The following is a 17,768-nucleotide window of genomic DNA, read 5'->3' as shown; positions in this document are numbered from 1 at the left end:
TGCTATTTGTTTTGGTTTTGTATTTTTGTCCAGCTTGTTCCCAAACTATATCCTGACCTTTGCTGGAAGCTCTAGGGGGGCTGGTGTTCTCCCCCCGGACCGTTAGACGGTTCGGGGGTTCTTGAATTTCCAGTGTGGATTTTGATAGGGTTTTTGTTGACCATATAAGTTACCTTTCTTTATTCTGCTATCAGTAAGCGGGCCTCTCTGTGCTAAACCTGGTTCATTTCTGTGTTTGTCATTTCCTCTTACCTCACCGTCATTATTTGTGGGGGGCTTCTATCCAGCTTTGGGGTCCCCTTCTCTGGAGGCAAGAAAGGTCTTTGTTTTCCTCTACTAGGGGTAGCTAGATTCTCCGGCTGGCGCGTGTCATCTAGAATCAACGTAGGAATGATCCCCGGCTACTTCTAGTGTTGGCGTTAGGAGTAGATATATGGTCAACCCAGTTACCACTGCCCTATGAGCTGGATTTTTGTATTCTGCAGACTTCCACGTTCCTCTGAGACCCTCGCCATTGGGGTCATAACAGTTTGCCAGGCCAGTATTAAATGTTTAATGCATTGCAGAAGAGGGATTATAAGAAAGAAGATTCTGAGTTTTTTTTTTTTTTTTTTCTTCTTCCCCTTTACCTCAGAGTGGCTATGCTTGCTGCAGACATGAATGTCCAGACCTTGATTACAAGTGTGGACCAGCTGGCTACTCGTGTGCAGGGCATACAAGACTATGTTATCAGAAATCCTAAGTCAGAACCTAAAATACCGATTCCTGAACTGTTTTCCGGAGACAGGTTTAAGTTTAGGAATTTCGTGAATAATTGTAAATTGTTTTTGTCCCTGAGACCCTGTTCATCTGGAGATTCTGCTCAGCAAGTGAAAATTGTTATTTCGTTCTTACGGGGCGACCCTCAGGATTGGGCTTTTTCGCTGGCGCCAGGAGATCCGGCATTGGCTGATCTTGATGCGTTTTTTCTGGCGCTCGGTTTACTTTATGAGGAACCCAATCTTGAGATTCAGGCAGAAAAGGCCTTGCTGGCTATGTCTCAGGGGCAGGATGAGGCTGAAGTGTATTGCCAAAAGTTTCGGAAATGGTCCGTGCTGACACATTGGAACGAGTGTGCACTGGCCGCTAATTTTAGAAATGGCCTTTCTGAAGCCATTAAGAATGTTATGGTGGGTTTTCCCATTCCCACAGGTCTGAATGATACTATGGCACTGGCTATTCAAATTGACCGGCGGTTGCGGGAGCGCAAAACCGCAAATTCCCTCATGGTGTTGTCTGAACAGACACCTAATTCGGTGCAATGTGATAGAAAAACCGCAAATTCCCTCATGGTGTTGTCTGAACAGACACCTGATTTAATGCAATGTGATAGAATCCTGACTAGAAATGAGCGGAAAATTCATAGACGCCGGAATGGCTTGTGCTACTACTGTGGTGATTCTACACATGTTATCTCAGCATGCTCTAAACGTATAGCTAAGGTTGTTAGTCCTGTCACCGTTGGTAATTTGCAACCTAAATTTATTCTGTCTGTAACTTTGATTTGCTCACTGTCATCTTATCCTGTCATGGCGTTTGTAGATTCAGGTGCTGCCCTGAGTCTTATGGATCTGTCATTTGCTAAGCGCTGTGGTTTTACTCTTGAACCATTAGAAAATCCTATTCCTCTTAGGGGTATTGATGCTACACCATTGGCTGCAAATAAACCGCAGTATTGGACACAGGTTACCATGTGCATGACTCCTGAACACCGCGAGGTGATACGTTTCCTGGTTTTACATAAAATGCATGATTTGGTTGTTTTAGGGCTGCCATGGTTACAGACCCATAATCCAGTCCTGGACTGGAAGGCTATGTCAGTCTCAAGTTGGGGCTGTCGTGGTATTCATGGGGATTCCCTGCCTGTGTCTATTGCTTCTTCTACGCCTTCGGAAGTTCCGGAGTATTTGTCTGATTATCAGGATGTCTTCAGTGAGTCTGAGTCCAGTGCACTGCCTCCTCATAGGGACTGTGACTGTGCTATAGATTTGATCCCAGGCAGTAAATTTCCTAAGGGAAGACTGTTTAATCTGTCGGTACCTGAACATACCGCTATGCGTTCATATATCAAGGAGTCTCTGGAGAAAGGACATATTCGTCCGTCTTCTTCCCCTCTTGGTGCGGGATTCTTTTTTGTGGCAAAAAAGGACGGATCTTTGAGACCTTGTATTGATTATCGGCTTTTAAATAAGATCACTGTCAAATTTCAGTATCCTTTACCGCTGTTGTCTGACTTGTTTGCCCGGATTAAGGGTGCCAAGTGGTTCACCAAGATAGACCTTCGTGGTGCGTACAACCTTGTGCGCATTAAGCAAGATGATGAATGGAAAACCGCATTCAATACGCCCGAAGGTCATTTTGAGTACTTGGTGATGCCTTTTGGTCTCTCCAATGCGCCTTCAGTTTTTCAGTCCTTTATGCATGACATTTTCCGGAAGTATCTGGATAAATTTTTGATTGTTTATCTGGATGATATTTTGGTTTTTTCTGGTAATTGGGATTCGCATGTGGAGCAGGTCAGGTTGGTCTTTAAAATTTTGCGTGAAAATTCTTTGTTTGTCAAGGGCTCAAAGTGTCTCTTTGGTGTACAGAAGGTTCCCTTTTTGGGGTTCATTTTTTCCCCTTCTGCTGTGGAGATGGACCCAGTCAAGGTCCGAGCTATTCTTGATTGGACTCAGCCCTCGTCAGTTAAGAGTCTTCAGAAGTTCTTGGGCTTCGCTAACTTCTACCGTCGTTTTATCGCTAATTTTTCTAGCATTGTGAAACCTTTGACGGATATGACCAAGAAGGGCTCCGATGTAGCTAACTGGGCTCCTGCTGCCGTGGAGGCTTTCCAGGAGTTGAAACGCCGGTTTACTTCGGCGCCTGTTTTGTGCCAGCCTGACGTCTCACTTCCCTTTCAGGTTGAGGTGGATGCTTCGGAGATTGGGGCAGGGGCCGTTTTGTCGCAGAGAGGCCCTGGTTGCTCTGTTATGAAACCTTGTGCCTTTTTCTCTAGGAAGTTTTCGCCTGCCGAGCGAAATTATGATGTGGGCAATCGGGAGTTGTTGGCCATGAAATGGGCATTTGTGGAGTAGCGTCATTGGCTCGAGGGTGCTAAGCATCGTGTGGTGGTCTTGACTGATCACAAAAATCTGATGTATCTCGAGTCTGCTAAACGCCTTAATCCGAGACAGGCCCGCTGGTCATTGTTTTTCTCCCGCCTTGATTTTGTTGTCTCGTATTTACCTGGTTCAAAGAATGTGAAGGCCGATGCTCTTTCTAGGAGCTTTGTGCCTGATGCTCCTGGAGTCGCTGATCCTGTTGGTATTCTTAAAGATGGAGTTATCTTGTCAGCTATTTCTCCGGATCTGCGACGTGTGTTGCAGAGATTTCAGGCTGATAGGCCTGAGTCTTGTCCACCTGACAGACTGTTTGTCCCGGATAAGTGGACCAGCAGAGTCATTTCCGAGGTTCATTCCTCGGTGTTGGCAGGTCACCCGGGAATTTTTGGCACCAGAGATCTGGTGGCCAGGTCCTTTTGGTGGCCTTCCTTGTCAAGGGATGTGCGGTCATTTGTGCAGTCCTGTGGGACTTGTGCTCGAGCTAAGCCTTGCTGTTCTCGTGCCAGCGGTTTGCTCTTGCCCTTGCCTGTCCCGAAGAGACCTTGGACACATATCTCCATGGATTTCATTTCTGATCTTCCGCTATCTCAGGGCATGTCCGTTATCTGGGTGATATGTGATCGCTTCTCCAAGATGGTCCATTTGGTTCCTTTGCCTAAGCTGCCTTCCTCTTCCGATCTGGTTCCTGTGTTTTTCCAGAACGTGGTTCGTTTGCACGGCATCCCTGAGAATATTGTGTCAGACAGAGGATCCCAGTTCGTTTCCAGGTTCTGGCGATCCTTTTGTAGTAGGATGGGCATTGATTTGTCGTTTTCGTCTGCTTTCCATCCTCAGACTAATGGACAGACGGAGCGAACCAATCAGACTTTGGAGGCTTATTTGAGGTGTTTTGTCTCTGCTGATCAGGACGATTGGGTGACATTCTTGCCGTTGGCTGAGTTTGCCCTTAATAATCGGGCTAGTTCCGCCACCTTGGTTTCACCTTTTTTCTGCAACTCTGGTTTCCATCCTCGCTTTTCTTCGGGTCATGTGGAGCCTTCTGACTGTCCTGGGGTGGATTCTGTGGTGGATAGGTTGCAGCAGATCTGGAATCATGTGGTGGACAACTTGAAGTTGTCACAGGAGAAGGCTCAGCGCTTTGCCAACCGCCGCCGCGGTGTGGGTCCCCGACTACGCGTTGGGGATTTGGTATGGCTTTCTTCCCGCTTTGTTCCTATGAAGGTCTCCTCTCCCAAATTTAAACCTCGTTTTATTGGGCCTTACAAGATATTGGAAATCCTTAATCCTGTATCTTTTCGTCTGGATCTTCCTGTGTCGTTTGCTATTCACAATGTATTTCATAGGTCCTTGTTGCGGCGGTACATTGTGCCTGTAGTTCCTTCTGCTGAGCCTCCTGCTCCGGTGTTGGTTGAGGGCGAGTTGGAGTACGTGGTGGAGAAGATCTTGGATTCTCGCCTCTCCAGGCGGAGGCTTCAGTACCTGGTCAAGTGGAAGGGCTATGGTCAGGAGGATAATTCCTGGGTGGTCGCCTCTGATGTTCATGCGGCCGATTTAGTTCGTGCCTTTCATGCCGCTCATCCTGATCGCCCTGGTGGTCGTGGTGAGGGTTCGGTGACCCCTCACTAAGGGGGGGGTACTGTTGTGAATTTGCTTTTTGCTCCCTCTAGTGGTTACTAGTTTTTTGACTCTGGTTTTTCTGTCATTCCTTTTATCCGCACCTGGGTCGTTAGTTAGGGGTGTTGCGATATAAGCTCCCTGGACCTTCAGTTCAATGCCTGGCAACGTAGTTATCAGAGCTAGTCTGCTGTGCTCTTGTCTACTGATCCTGGTTCCAGTTATATCAGCTAAGTCTGCCTTTTGCTTTTTGCTATTTGTTTTGGTTTTGTATTTTTGTCCAGCTTGTTCCCAAACTATATCCTGACCTTTGCTGGAAGCTCTAGGGGGGCTGGTGTTCTCCCCCCGGACCGTTAGACGGTTCGGGGGTTCTTGAATTTCCAGTGTGGATTTTGATAGGGTTTTTGTTGACCATATAAGTTACCTTTCTTTATTCTGCTATCAGTAAGCGGGCCTCTCTGTGCTAAACCTGGTTCATTTCTGTGTTTGTCATTTCCTCTTACCTCACCGTCATTATTTGTGGGGGGCTTCTATCCAGCTTTGGGGTCCCCTTCTCTGGAGGCAAGAAAGGTCTTTGTTTTCCTCTACTAGGGGTAGCTAGATTCTCCGGCTGGCGCGTGTCATCTAGAATCAACGTAGGAATGATCCCCGGCTACTTCTAGTGTTGGCGTTAGGAGTAGATACATGGTCAACCCAGTTACCACTGCCCTATGAGCTGGATTTTTGTATTCTGCAGACTTCCACGTTCCTCTGAGACCCTCGCCATTGGGGTCATAACAGTACACACTCTGCGGTGCAGGATTACAAGCTGCAGCCTGTCAGGGTATGTGCCTACGATCAGTAAGTGCTGCGGGTTGGACGCTGTGTACACTCTCTGCGGTGCAGGATTACAAGCTGCAGCCTGTCAGAGTATGTGCCTACGATCAGTAAGAGCTGCGGGTTGGACGCTGTGTACACTCTCTGCGGTGCAGGATTACAAGCTGCAGCCTGTCAGGGTATGTGCCCACAATCAGTAAGTGCTGCGGGTTGGACGCTGTGTACACTCTCTGTGGCAGGATTACAAGCTGCAGCCTGTCAGGGTATGTGCCCACGATCAGTAAGTGCTGCGGGTTGGACGCTGTGTACACTCTCTGCGGTGCAGGATTACAAGCTGCAGCCTGTCAGGGTATGTGCCCACGATCAGTAAGTGCTGCGGGTTGGACGCTGTGTACACTCTGTGCGGTGCAGGATTACAAGCTGCAGCCTGTCAGGGTATGTGCCCACGATCAGTAAGTGCTGCGGGTTGGACGCTGTGTACACTCTCTGCGGTGCAGGATTACAAGCTGCAGCCTGTCAGGGTATGTGCCCACGATCAGTAAGAGCTGCGGGTTGGACGCTGTGTACACTCTCTGCAGGGCAGGTTTACAAGCTGCAGCCTGTCAGGGTATGTTCCTATGATCAGTAAGAGCTGCGGGTTGGACGCTGTGTACACTCTCTGCAGTGCAGGATTACAAGCTGCAGCCTGTCAGGGTATGTGCCCACGATCAGTAAGAGCTGCGGGTTGGACGCTGTGTACACTCTCTGCGGTGCAGGATTACAAGCTGCAGCCTGTCAGGGTATGTGCCCACGATCAGTAAGAGCTGCGGGTTGGTCGCTGTGTACACTCTACGGTGCAGGATTACAAGCTGCAGCCTGTCAGGGTATGTGCCCACGATCAGTAAGTGCTGCGGGTTGGACGCTGTGTACACTCTCTGCGGTGCAGGATTACAAGCTGCAGCCTGTCAGGATATGTGCCCACAATCAGTAAGAGCTGCGGGTTGGTCGCTGTGTACACTCTCTGTGGTGCAGGATTACAAGCTGCAGCCTGTCAGGGTATGTGCCTACGATCAGTAAGTGCTGCGGGTTGGACGCTGTGTACACTCTCTACGGTGCAGGATTACAAGCTGCAGCCTGTCAGGGTATGTGCCTACGATCAGTAAGAGCTGAGGGTTGGACGCTGTGTACACACTCTACGGTGCAGGATTACAAGCTGCAGCCTGTCAGGGTATGTGCCCACGATCAGTAAGAGCTGCGGGTTGGACGCTGTGTACACTCTCTGCGGTGCAGGATTACAAGCTGCAGCCTCTCAGGGTATGTGCCCACAATCAGTAAGAGCTGCGGGTTGATCGCTGTATACACTCTCTGCGGTGCAGGATTACAAGCTGCGGCCTGTCAGGGTATGTGCCCACGATCAGTAAGAGCTGCGGGTTGGACGCTGTGTACACTCTCTGCAGTGCAGGATTACAAGCTGCAGCCTGTCAGGATATGTGCCCACAATCAGTAAGAGCTGCGGGTTGATCGCTGTGTACACTCTCTGCGGTGCAGGATTACAAGCTGCAGCCTGTCAGGGTATGTGTCTACCATCAGTAAGTGCTGCGGGTTGGACGCTGCGTACACTCTCTGCGGTGCAGGATTACAAGCTGCAGCCTGTCAGGGTATGTGCCTACGATCAGTAAGTGCTGCGGGTTGGACGCTGTGTACACTCTCTGCGGTGCAGGATTACAAGCTGCAGCCTGTCAGGGTATGTGCCTACGATCAGTAAGTGCTGCTGGTTGGACGCTGTGTACACTCTCTGCGGTGCAGGATTACAAGCTGCAGCCTGTCAGGGTATGTGCCCACGATCAGTAACTGCTGCGGGTTGGACGCTGTGTACACTCTCTGCGGTGCAGGAATACAAGCTGCAGCCTGTCAGGTTATGTGCCCACGATCAGTAAGTGCTGCGGGTTGGACGCTGTGTACACTCTCTGCGGTGCAGGATTACAAGCTGCAGCCTGTCAGGGTATGTGCCCACGATCAGTAAGTGCTGCGGGTTGGACGCTGTGTACACTCTCTGCGGTGCAGGATTACAAGCTGCAGCCTGTCAGGGTATGTGCCCACGATCAGTAAGAGCTGCGGGTTGGTCGCTGTGTACACTCTACGGTGCAGGATTACAAGCTGCAGCCTGTCAGGGTATGTGCCCACGATCAGTAAGTGCTGCGGGTTGGACGCATTGTACACTCTCTGCAGTACAGGATTACAAGCTGCAGCCTGTCAGGGTATGTGCCCACGATCAGTAAGTGCTGCGGGTTGGACGCTGTGTACACTCTCTGCAGGGCAGGTTTACAAGCTGCAGCCTGTCAGGGTATGTGCCCACGATCAGTAAGAGCTGCGGGTTGGACGCTGTGTACACTCTCTGCAGGGCAGGTTTACAAGCTGCAGCCTGTCAGGGTATGTGCCTACGATCAGTAAGAGCTGCGGGTTGGACGCTGTGTACACTCTCTGCAGTGCAGGATTACAAGCTGCAGCCTGTCAGGGTATGTGCCCACGATCAGTAAGAGCTGCGGGTTGGACGCTGTGTACACTCTCTGCGGTGCAGGATTACAAGCTGCAGCCTGTCAGGGTATGTGCCTACGATCAGTAAGTGCTGCGGGTTGGTCGCTGTGTACTCTCTGCAGTGCAGGATTACAAGCCGCAACCTGTCAGGGTATGTGCCCACGATCAGTAAGAGCTGCGGGTTGGTCGCTGTGTACACTCTACGGTGCAGGATTACAAGCTGCAGCCTGTCAGGGTATGTGCCCACGATCAGTAAGTGCTGCGGGTTGGACGCTGTGTACACTCTCTGCGGTGCAGGATTACAAGCTGCAGCCTGTCAGGATATGTGCCCACAATCAGTAAGAGCTGCGGGTTGGTCGCTGTGTACACTCTCTGTGGTGCAGGATTACAAGCTGCAGCCTGTCAGGGTATGTGCCCACGATCAGTAAGAGCTGCGGGTTGGACGCTGTGTACACTCTCTGCGGTGCAGGATTACAAGCTGCAGCCTGTCAGGGTATGTGCCTACGATCAGTAAGTGCTGCGGGTTGGACGCTGTGTACACTCTCTACGGTGCAGGATTACAAGCTGCAGCCTGTCAGGGTATGTGCCTACGATCAGTAAGAGCAGAGGGTTGGACGCTGTGTACACACTCTACGGTGCAGGATTACAAGCTGCAGCCTGTCAGGGTATGTGCCCACGATCAGTAAGAGCTGCGGGTTGGACGCTGTGTACACTCTCTGCGGTGCAGGATTACAAGCTGCAGCCTCTCAGGGTATGTGCCCACGATCAGTAAGTGCTGCGGGTTGGACGCATTGTACACTCTCTGCAGTACAGGATTACAAGCTGCAGCCTGTCAGGGTATGTGCCCACGATCAGTAAGAGCTGCGGGTTGGTCGCTGTGTACACTCTCTGCAGTGCAGGATTACAAGCTGCAGCCTGTCAGGGTATGTGCCTACGATCAGTAAGTGCTGCGGGTTGGACGCTGTGTACACTCTCTGCGGTGCAGGATTACAAGCTGCAGCCTGTCAGGATATGTGCCCACAATCAGTAAGAGCTGCGGGTTGGTCGCTGTGTACACTCTCTGCGGTGCAGGATTACAAGCTGCAGCCTGTCAGGGTATGTGCCCACGATCAGTAAGAGCTGCGGGTTGGACGCTGTGTACACTCTCTGCGGTGCAGGATTACAAGCTGCAGCCTGTCAGGGTATGCGCCTACGATCAGTAAGTGCTGCGGGTTGGACGCTGTGTACACTCTCTGCGGTGCAGGATTACAAGCTGCAGCCTGTCAGGGTATGTGCCCACGATCAGTAAGAGCTGCGGGTTGGTCGCTGTGTACACTCTACGGTGCAGGATTACAAGCTGCAGCCTGTCAGGGTATGTGCCCACGATCAGTAAGAGCTGCGGGTTGGACGCTGTGTACACTCTCTGCAGTACAGGATTACAAGCTGCAGCCTGCCAGGGTATGTGCCCACGATCAGTAAGAGCTGCGGGTTGGTCGCTGTGTACACTCTACGGTGCAGGATTACAAGCTGCAGCCTGTCAGGGTATGTGCCCACGATCAGTAAGCGCTGCAGGTTGGACGCTGTGTACACTCTCTGCAGTGCAGGATTACAAGCTGCAGCCTGTCAGGATATGTGCCCACAATCAGTAAGAGCTGCGGGTTGGTCGCTGTGTACACTCTCTGCGGTGCAGGATTACAAGCTGCAGCCTGTCAGGGTATGTGCCCACGATCAGTAAGAGCTGCGGGTTGGTCGCTGTGTACACTCTCTGCGGTGCAGGATTACAAGCTGCAGCCTGTCAGGGTATGTGCCCATGATCAGTAAGAGCTGCGGGTTGGACGCTGTGTACACTCTAAGGTGCAGGATTACAAGCTGCAGCCTGTCAGGGTATGTGCCTACAATCAGTAAGTGCTGCGGGTTGGACGCTGTGTACACTCTCTGCGGTGCAGGATTACAAGCTGCAGCCTGTCAGGGTATGTGCCTACGATCAGTAAGTGCTGCGGGTTGGACGCTGTGTACACTCTCTGCGGTGCAGGATTACAAGCTGCAGCCTGTCAGGGTATGTGCCCACGATCAGTAAGAGCTGCGGGTTGGACGCTGTGTACACTCTCTGCGGTGCAGGATTACAAGCTGCAGCCTGTCAGGGTATGTGCCCACGATCAGTAAGAGCTGCGTGTTGGACGCTGTGTACACTCTCTGCGGTGAAGGATTACAAGCTGCAGCCTGTCAGGGTATGTGCCCACGATCAGTAAGTGCTGCGGGTTGGACGCTGTGTACACTCTCTGCAGGGCAGGTTTACAAGCTGCAGCCTGCCAGGGTATGTTCCTATGATCAGTAAGAGCTGCGGGTTGGACGCTGTGTACACTCTCTGCAGTGCAGGTTTACAAGCTGCAGCCTGTCAGGGTATGTGCCTACGATCAGTAAGAGCTGCGGGTTGGACGCTGCGTACACTCTCTGCAGTGCAGGATTACAAGCTGCAGCCTGTCAGGGTATGTGCCCACGATCAGTAAGTGCTGCGGGTTGGACGCTGTGTACACTCTCTGCGGTGCAGGATTACAAGCTGCAGCCTGTCAGGATATGTGCCCACAATCAGTAAGAGCTGCGGGTTGGTCGCTGTGTACACTCTCTGCGGTGCAGGATTACAAGCTGCAGCCTGTCAGGGTATGTGCCCACGATCAGTAAGAGCTGCGGGTTGGACGCTGTGTACACTCTCTACGGTGCAGGATTACAAGCTGCAGCCTGTCAGGGTATGTGCCCACGATCAGTAAGTGCTGCGGGTTGGACGCTGTGTACACTCTCTGCAGTACAGGATTACAAGCTGCAGCCTGTCAGGGTATGTGCCCACGATCAGTAAGAGCTGCGGGTTGGACGCTGTGTACACTCTCTGCAGTACAGGATTACAAGCTGCAGCCTGTCAGGGTATGTGCCCACGATCAGTAAGAGCTGCGGGTTGGACGCTGTGTACACTCTCTGCGGTGCAGGATTACAAGCTGCAGCCTGTCAGGGTATGCGCCTACGATCAGTAAGTGCTGCGGGTTGGACGCTGTGTACACTCTCTGCGGTGCAGGATTACAAGCTGCAGCCTGTCAGGGTATGTGCCCACGATCAGTAAGAGCTGCGGGTTGGTCGCTGTGTACACTCTACGGTGCAGGATTACAAGCTGCAGCCTGTCAGGGTATGTGCCCACGATCAGTAAGAGCTGCGGGTTGGACGCTGTGTACACTCTCTGCAGTGCAGGATTACAAGCTGCAGCCTGTCAGGATATGTGCCCACAATCAGTAAGAGCTGCGGGTTGGTCGCTGTGTACACTCTCTGCGGTGCAGGATTACAAGCTGCAGCCTGTCAGGGTATGTGCCCACGATCAGTAAGAGCTGCGGGTTGGACGCTGTGTACACTCTACGGTGCAGGATTACAAGCTGCAGCCTGTCAGGGTATGTGCCTACGATCAGTAAGTGCTGCGGGTTGGACGCTGTGTACACTCTACGGTGCAGGATTACAAGCTGCAGCCTGTCAGGGTATGTGCCTACGATCAGTAAGAGCTGCGGGTTGGACGCTGTGTACACTCTACGGTGCAGGATTACAAGCTGCAGCCTGTCAGGGTATGTGCCCACAATCAGTAAGAGATGCGGGTTGGTCGCTGTGTACACTCTCTGTGGTGCAGGATTACAAGCTGCAGCCTGTCAGGGTATGTGCCCACGATCAGTAAGAGCTGCGGGTTGGACGCTGTGTACACTCTCTGCGGTGCAGGATTACAAGCTGCAGCCTGTCAGGGTATGTGCCCACAATCAGTAAGAGCTGCGGGTTGGTCGCTGTGTACACTCTCTGCGGTGCAGGATTACAGGCTGCAGCCTGTCAGGGTATGTGCCCACGATCAGTAAGAGCTGCGGGTTGGACGCTGTGTACACTCTCTGCGGTGCAGGATTACAAGCTGCAGCCTGTCAGGGTATGCGCCTACGATCAGTAAGTGCTGCGGGTTGGACGCTGTGTACACTCTCTGCGGTGCAGGATTACAAGCTGCAGCCTGTCAGGGTATGTGCCCACGATCAGTAAGAGCTGCGGGTTGGTCGCTGTGTACACTCTACGGTGCAGGATTACAAGCTGCAGCCTGTCAGGGTATGTGCCTACGATCAGTAAGAGCTGCGGGTTGGACGCTGTGTACACTCTCTGAGGTGCAGGATTACAAGCTGCAGCCTGTCAGGGTATGTGCCCACGATCAGTAAGAGCTGCGGGTTGGACGCTGTGTACACTCTCTGCAGTGCAGGATTACAAGCTGCAGCCTGTCAGGGTATGTGCCCACGATCAGTAAGTGCTGCGGGTTGGACGCTGTGTACATTCTCTGCAGAGCAGGATTACAAGCTGCAGCCTGTCAGGGTATGTGCCTACGATCAGTAAGAGCTGCGGGTTGGACGCTGTGTACACTCTCTGCGGTGCAGGATTACAAGCTGCAGCCTGTCAGGGTATGTGCCCACGATCAGTAAGAGCTGCGGGTTGGACGCTGTGTACACTCTCTGCGGTGCAGGATTACAAGCTGCAGCCTGTCAGGGTATGTGCCTACGATCAGTAAGTGCTGCGGGTTGGACGCTGTGTACACTCTCTGCGGTGCAGGATTACAAGCTGCAGCCTGTTAGGGTATTTGCCCACGATCAGTAAGAGCTGCTGGTTGGACGCTGTGTACACTCTCTGCGGTGCAGGATTACAAGCTGCAGCCTGTCAGGGTATGTGCCTACGATCAGTAAGTGCTGTGGGTTGGACGCTGTGTACACTCTCTGCGGTGCAGGATTACAAGCTGCAGCCTGTCAGGGTATGTGCCTACGATCAGTAAGTGCTGTGTGTTGGACGCTGTGTACACTCTCTGCGGTGCAGGATTACAAGCTGCAGCCTGTCAGGGTATGTGCCTACCATCAGTAAGTGCTGCGGGATGGACGCTGTGTACACTCTCTGCAGTGCAGGATTACAAGCTGCAGCCTGTCAGGGTATGTGCCCACGATCAGTAAGAGCTGCGGGTTGGACGCTGTGTACACTCTCTGCAGTACAGGATTACAAGCTGCAGCCTGTCAGGGTATGTGCCCATGATCAGTAAGAGCTGCGGGTTGGACGCTGTGTACACTCTCTGCAGTACAGGATTACAAGCTGCAGCCTGTCAGGGTATGTGCCCACGATCAGTAAGAGCTGCGGGTTGGACGCTGTGTACACTCTCTGCGGTGCAGGTTTACAAGCTGCAGCCTGTCAGGGTATGTGCCCACGATCAGTAAGAGCTGCGGGTTGGACGCTGTGTGCACTCTCTGCGGTGCAGGTTTACAAGCTGCAGCCTGTCAGGGTATGTGCCTACGATCAGTAAGTGCTGTGGGTTGGACGCTGTGTACACTCTCTGCGGTGCAGGATTACAAGCTGCAGCCTGTCAGGGTATGTGCCCACGATTAGTAAGAGCTGTGGGTTGGACGCTGTGTACACTCTCTGCGGTGCAGGATTACAAGCTGCAGCCTGTCAGGGTATGTGCCCACGATCAGTAAGAGCTGCGGGTTGGATGCTGTGTACACTCTCTGCGGTGCAGGATTACAAGCTGCAGCCTGTCAGGGTATGTGCCCACGATTAGTAAGAGCTGTGGGTTGGACGCTGTGTACACTCTCTGCGGTGCAGGATTACAAGCTGCAGCCTGTCAGGGTATGTGCCTACCATCAGTAAGAGCTGCGGGTTGGACGCTGTGTACACTCTCTGCGGTGCAGGATTACAAGCTGCAGCCTGTCAGGGTATGCGCCCACGATCAGTAAGAGCTGCGGGTTGGATGCTGTGTACACTCTCTGCGGTGCAGGATTACAAGCTGCAGCCTGTCAGGGTATGTGCCCACGATCAGTAAGAGCTGCGGGTTGGACGCTGTGTACACTCTACGGTGCAGGATTACAAGCTGCAGCCTGTCAGGGTATGTGCCCACGATCAGTAAGTGCTGCGGGTTGGACGCTGTGTACACTCTCTGCGGTGCAGGATTACAAGCTGCAGCCTGTCAGGGTATGTGCCCACGATCAGTAAGAGCTGCGGGTTGGACGCTGTGTACACTCTCTGCGGTGCAGGATTACAAGCTGCAGCCTGTCAGGGTATGTGCCCACGATCAGTAAGAGCTGCGGGTTGGACGCTGTGTACACTCTACGGTGCAGGATTACAAGCTGCAGCCTGTCAGGGTATGTGCCGACGATCAGTAAGTGCTGCGGGTTGGACGCTGTGTACACTCTCTGCAGTGCAGGATTACAAGCTGCAGCCTGTCAGGGTATGTGCCGACGATCAGTAAGAGCTGCGGGTTGGACGCTGTGTAGACTCTCTGAGGTGCAGGATTACAAGCTGCAGCCTGTCAGGGTATGTGCCCACGATCAGTAAGAGCTGCGGGTTGGACGCTGTGTGCACTCTCTGCGGTGCAGGATTACAAGCTGCAGCCTGTCAGGGTATGTGCCCACGATCAGTAAGAGCTGCGGGTTGGACGCTGTGTACACTCTCTGCGGTGCAGGATTACAAGCTGCAGCCTGTCAGGGTATGTGCCCACGATCAGTAAGAGCTGCGGGTTGGACGCTGTGTACACTCTCTGAGGTGCAGGATTACAAGCTGCAGCCTGTCAGGGTATGTGCCCACGATCAGTAAGTGCTGCGGGTTGGACGCTGTGTACACTCTCTGCAGTGCAGGATTACAAGCTGCAGCCTGTCAGGGTATGCGCCCACGATCAGTAAGAGCTGCGGGTTGGACGCTGTGTACACTCTCTGCAGGGCAGGATTATAAGCTGCAGCCTGTCAGGGTATGTGCCCACGATCAGTAAGTGCTGCGGGTTGGACGCTGTGTACACTCTCTGCAGGGCAGGATTATAAGCTGCAGCCTGTCAGGGTATGTGCCCACGATCAGTAAGTGCTGCGGGTTGGACGCTGTGTACACTCTCTGCAGGGCAGGATTATAAGCTGCAGCCTGTCAGGGTATGTGCCCACGATTAGTAAGAGCTGCGGGTTGGACGCTGTGTACACTCTCTGCGGTGCAGGATTACAAGCTGCAGCCTGTCAGGGTATGTGCCCACGATCAGTAAGTGCTGCAGGTTGGACGCTGTGTACACTCTCTGCAGTGCAGGATTACAAGCTGCAGCCTGTCAGGGTATGTGCCTACGATCAGTTAGTGCTGCGGGTTGGACGCTGTGTACACTCTCTGCAGTACAGGATTACAAGCTGCAGCCTGTCAGGGTATGTGCCCACGATCAGTAAGAGCTGCGGGTTGGACGCTGTGTACACTCTCTGCAGTGCAGGATTACAAGCTGCAGCCTGTCAGGGTATGTGCCCACGATCAGTAAGTGCTGCGGGTTGGACGCTGTGTACACTCTCTGCGGTGCAGGATTACAAGCTGCAGCCTGTCAGGGTATGTGCCCACCATCAGTAAGAGCTGCGGGTTGGACGCTCTGTTCTTGCGCTGTGTCCGACATGTAGCGTGCAGGTGTTACAGCATAGTGGATGGGATTTCGCCCGCACATCACCTGCGGAGACAGACATGCGGCGCCTCTCTCCAGACGTCTACTTATCCTGTGGAGCCACCGTACAATGTATCGGACGTGAGTCCGCGCGGCTCAGTGATCACAGAGGCGTCACCAGCGTTCAGTAGACGGCGGCGGACACGTGCTGCGTCCAATGAGCTGCTGATTCCTGATCGTCTGCACAGTCCCCACGTCACCCAGTCATTACAGGCGCATTTACCTGCAGGATCACAACAGACGGCCGCAGAGACGGAACACTCACGAAGAATCGGCAACAAAACGCACAGAAAAAGGCGCAGAGCTCACACTGTGTCTGTCCGGCCAGGAGCTGCACCAGAAAGCTCAGTCTACACAAACACTTCAGGTGTGCACAGAGCCGCCATGTGCCCGGAGACCCCGCTCTCACCCCACAATCCTCTGCAGCCTCTTACCTGACAGAGAACGCAAAGCCGCAGACGTGCGCTATGTGCTGTGTGTACAGCGGCTGAGACCAGGCAACCAGCACACCGCACTACAACAGCTGAAGGACCTGCGGTGACGTCACCGTCATGTGACCAGGAGGCGGAGCTCAGCAGAAGAGCAGAGGCAGTTAAGGCTATGTAGTGATGTTGGCATCATGTGACCAGGAGGAGGAGCAGAGGTAGTAAAACTTATGTTGACGTCACCATCATTGTGACCGGAGGCGGAACCCAGCAGAGGATCAGAGGTAGTGAAGGACCTGCGGTGACGTCAGCTCTAGGTGACCTGTAGGCGGAGCTCAGTGGAGGAGCAGTGGTAGTGAAGGACCTGTGGTGAGGTCACCATCATGTGACCAGGAGGCGGAGCTAAGCAGGGGATCAGAGGTAGTGAAGGAGCTGTGGTGACGTCATCATCATGTGACCAGGAGGCGGAGCTCAGCAGCGGAGTATTGGTGGTGAAGGACCTGCGGTGACGTCACCATCATGTGACCAGGAGGCGGAGCTCAGCCGAGGACCAGTGGTAGTGAAGGACCTGTGGTGACGTCAGCTTGAGGTGATCAGGAGAAGGAGCTCAGTGGAGGAGCAGTGGTAGTGAAGGACCTGTGGTGAGGTCACCATCATGTGACCAGGAGGCGGAGCTAAGCATGGGATCAGAGGTAGTGAAGGACCTGTGGTGAGGTCACCATCATGTGACCAGGAGGCGGAGCTAAGCAGGGGATCAGAGGTAGTGAAGGACCTGCGGTGACGTCACCATCATGTGACCAGGAGGCGGAGCTAAGCAGGGGATCAGATGTAGTGAAGGACCTGCGGTGACGTCACCATCATGTGACTAGGAGGCGGAGCTCAGCCGAGGAGCAGTGGCAGTGACTGATTTGGGGCTTCCAGGGGTCGTCACCCAGTCCAGCAGACGGACACCCAACCAGGAGTGTTCACATTTACACAAATGAGGACCTTATACCACAGTGGCATCAATTTAACCCTAGTAGAAATAGTATAATAGGGACCGACGCTTCTTCCACCACTGCTGCTGCTGTTGCTGATGTTTTGGCGCTGACGTGCCAGAGTTCGAAGTAATCTACCACCCCCCCCCCCCCCCCTTGGCATCCGCCTGTGTGACGACCATCTTGAACTTTGAGACAATGTTATCCTCTCCGCAGCCTCCTCTGCTTCTGGGACCACCATCTCCTCCAGCATGTAGATGACTGCCGAGAGATATCTAGGTCCTCTGGCCCGTGGAGCTGGAATTCAATTTGGCACCCCCCCCAAAAAAAATCTCCACGTGATGCCCTGAAAGATAGAAGTATCATTATAATGCTCCTGAATAAAAAATTGCCCCTCACTAAAATATGACCCCCACACTGTCCCGCTTATGGTACACGTGCTTCACACTGACCTCTCCTTTCCATACCGGCCCCCTCTTCACACTGTCCTCTCATACTGTGTCTCCCCTAGAGGGCCCAGTATTTATACTGCACTCTCTCATCACACTCCCCCTCCTTGGTATACTGTCCCCTCCTGGCTGTGCCCTTACACTGTCCCTCCATGCTACGCCCCCACTACTTAATTTCTATTCTGTGCCCACTCACTTCCCCCCCCCCTTACTGTCTCCTCACACTATTCCCCTCCCTCCTCATACTGTCTCCTCTCACATCCCCCCTGTTCACCATAGTGTCTCCTCATATATTCACCCCCTCACTTTCTATACTTCCTGCTCACCTGACTCCCCATACTGTGTCTGCACACATCCCATCAGCCTCA

At 52.9% G+C, this 17,768-nt stretch overlaps 1 protein-coding gene across 2 annotated transcripts in view; it reads right to left on the bottom strand.

The window, feature by feature from the left end:
- LOC143817530 (uncharacterized) overlaps positions 1–16,550 on the bottom strand; it is a 129,849-nt gene extending 113,299 nt beyond the window's left edge. For both annotated transcript variants that reach the window (XM_077299019.1, XM_077299020.1), the window contains exon 1: positions 15,984–16,550. The gene's annotated coding sequence lies outside the window, so the exon portion shown is untranslated. The remainder of the gene's footprint in view (positions 1–15,983) is intronic.
- Positions 16,551–17,768: the final 1,218 nt, after the last annotated feature.

Source organism: Ranitomeya variabilis, chromosome 3 (genome assembly GCF_051348905.1).
Source record: "Ranitomeya variabilis isolate aRanVar5 chromosome 3, aRanVar5.hap1, whole genome shotgun sequence".
NCBI classification, from domain to species: domain Eukaryota; kingdom Metazoa; phylum Chordata; class Amphibia; order Anura; family Dendrobatidae; genus Ranitomeya; species Ranitomeya variabilis.
This window is presented reverse-complemented; position numbering and strand designations above follow the sequence as displayed.